This window comes from Astatotilapia calliptera, chromosome 8 (assembly GCF_964374335.1).
Source record: "Astatotilapia calliptera chromosome 8, fAstCal68.1, whole genome shotgun sequence".
Classification (NCBI taxonomy): Eukaryota; Metazoa; Chordata; class Actinopteri; order Cichliformes; family Cichlidae; genus Astatotilapia; species Astatotilapia calliptera.
This window is the reverse complement of record NC_137429.1, coordinates 5,930,484-5,933,313: the sequence shown is the minus strand read 5'-3', so window position 1 is coordinate 5,933,313 and position 2,830 is coordinate 5,930,484.

The following is a 2,830-nucleotide window of genomic DNA, read 5'->3' as shown; positions in this document are numbered from 1 at the left end:
GTGCCCTGGGAGCTTAATGGCATGGGTTCCAAAGCCAAGCAGCTCCTGCAGGTATATTTTTGTCTACATAATATATATTTAAATGGCATGAATGTCTATATATTTTTTTAAAAATGGTCTCCTTCAGTAATTGTCTGCTTCCCCGCAGTGTATATCAATGTGGCTGTGATTACAATCCTTTCATAACCATCTAAATTTTGTTGTATAAAAAAAAGACATGGATTGGCTTACTTCAATATCAAATATCAATATCAAATATGATCAATGTTTCCCCCTCTGTAAAAACTGGTTTTACTGGTTGTTTCTCCATGGAAACAATGTCAACATCTCTGCATTTGTCGTGCATATTTTTTCATTGTATCATCAGAAGTTTTAACTAGGGAGATAACGGCGGAGTTTCAGCTATGCTTGTTGGGATTCGGTACTGATGACTGGCTTTGAATATGGTAGAGGAAAACTCTTCCCATAGGGGGTGGGTTGAGATCTGGTGACTGTGAAGTACATAGCATATGATTCACATCATTTTTCATACTCATTAAACCATTTTACTAGTGCCTATCCTGATGAGCTCACACTCATAAAAAAGAAATGTTTCGCCATGTGATGAAGGCAATCACTCAGAACAAATTTGTACTGATTTGTGCTGAGCCTTCCCTTTAAGGGACAAGTTTAGCCAAAAAGTGTTAACAAAACACTCCTAGCATGACCACATGGGTCAAGGATTCTGACTTTTGTTTTAATTTGTTAAAGTTATGTATCTTATGACAGTGATGGTCCAGGGACTTGGATTGGTTATTTGGCCTTTAAAGTTTTTTTTGTCTGTGTTTTTAAATCTATGTCTCACTGCTAAATGTATGTAAAGCTTCTTCACCAGTTGATATGTTCTGAAACCTTTTCAGATGTATTCCTTAACAGGTGTTGTCTATTTCTGCCCCCCATTGTAAATAAAAATAAGTGGTCCTAATCACTTGCCTGGTTAAGTAAAGGTTACATTAACTCAGTGTACCATCTTGTGGTATGAAATGGTATTACAATAAAGTACAGCTCAGCACTAGTTCGATTTCTGTTGATATCTTTTTAACAAAATACATAAAATCTGGTGTTTTTTTGATATTCTGTTGAAAACTTTAATTCATTTGGAAAAATAAACCATTTCAACTATTAAATGTATAAAGTATACATTAAAATGTAATTATTAAACACAAGAATTGCCTTAAAGAACATGTGAATAGGACCTGTGTTATTGTTTTTGTACGCCAGGTGTAACAAAGCCAATATAATTACTCTGACTTTCCTTAAAACACTTGCCGAAGGACCTTAGTGGAGAAAGAGTAAAATGCCCTTTTAGATGTGAGCCAAAAAATCCACTTGTTGACAAGTACTGTATGTTTTGGGTAGCGTAACTTACTGGTGAAAGCAATGACTGGATAGCAAGCTAAATGCCCCCACTGAGACAGTAAAAGGGACCACTTCAGAGTTACCAGTTCTTTGTTTTGATTTTGTTGCTTACACACCTAACAGCTGGGTGCTCATACGTATTGGACCAGATTCCTTCCTGAATGTTCAGCGAAGTTTCCAATACATCTCTATTCCAAGCAAACTGCTAAAGAAAAGTCTTGAACTTAAAATGCAGGAGAATCAGGCTGGAATATTTTCCACAGTTGTCCTTTAGAACTGTTTCCAGAACGGTTCGCACAACTGAAAATAATTCATGTGTTTGGATGAGGGACCTATGTGGGCAAGATGTGAAGTTGACATCACTTGCTAGAGCGTAATACACTGGACTACTGGCTGTGCTGTTTGCATACTGGTGCAATCCATCATTACAGGCTAAAGACTAGCTAATATCCGATCAAACACTTGTGGGCATTTAAATTCTCACATGTACAGCTATTGGGTAATGTCTACAATGTAATGTCTGTAGTGCATGTGTGCTCCAACAATCTGAGTGTTATGGGTGTGTCCTCGCTTTGTATAATGACACCACCTGTCAGTATAACACAATACAAACTGTGACGTCTGTGATGACTCAAACAGTTCAGGTGCGGACAGCAATTAAATCTCACTCTGTCAAAACTCGGTTAAATTTATAGCTCTGCAAGTGTGTTTATTTAGCCTTGATAGTCAAATCCGACTTCTCTAATATAGCGGCCTTGTCAGAAAACAGCTGCTTCCAACAGACACCAACAGATGCTCGAGTGGCATCTGGTTGCTGTGGTCTACCACCGTGTAACCGGCCCAGGTTACACAGATGCTATCTGTGGTGGAGTAATCAATCCACCAGGTCTCTCTCATCCTCAAACAGAAGATTAGTTCAAGATGGTTTGCATCTATTTGGGATCTTTTAAAGTGGCTGGCTCTTGGTTAACCGCAACACAACATGTGGTGCAGTCCCCCTTCAACAGAAGGAAGCCAAGCACCACAGGGCTGTAACTGTGTGCTCTTGGGAGTGCACAGAGAAAATGAAATGAAGTATGATATTGGCAGATATTTCACAGAAGGTGTGTAGATTGACCAGATCATAACAAATGAGTGAATGTTTATGTTAGAAATTCTACTATTTCTCTTATTAGAAGTTTTGATATATTAATTTAAAAACAAAAACCTATACAGGCTAAATGTTTCCCATTTGTCTTTTGACGGACATATATAGTATTTCTTCCCCTTCTTTTCTGCGTGGTAATTATAGATTTCATATCAGAATGCAATAACAGATGGCAGATCTCTTGAGGTAAACTGGAGTTGATGAAAATGTGGGACATTTAATGAATGATGATTGCTGGGAAAAGGATGCAAGTGCTGTGATGATATTGTACTTAAATAAGTGGAT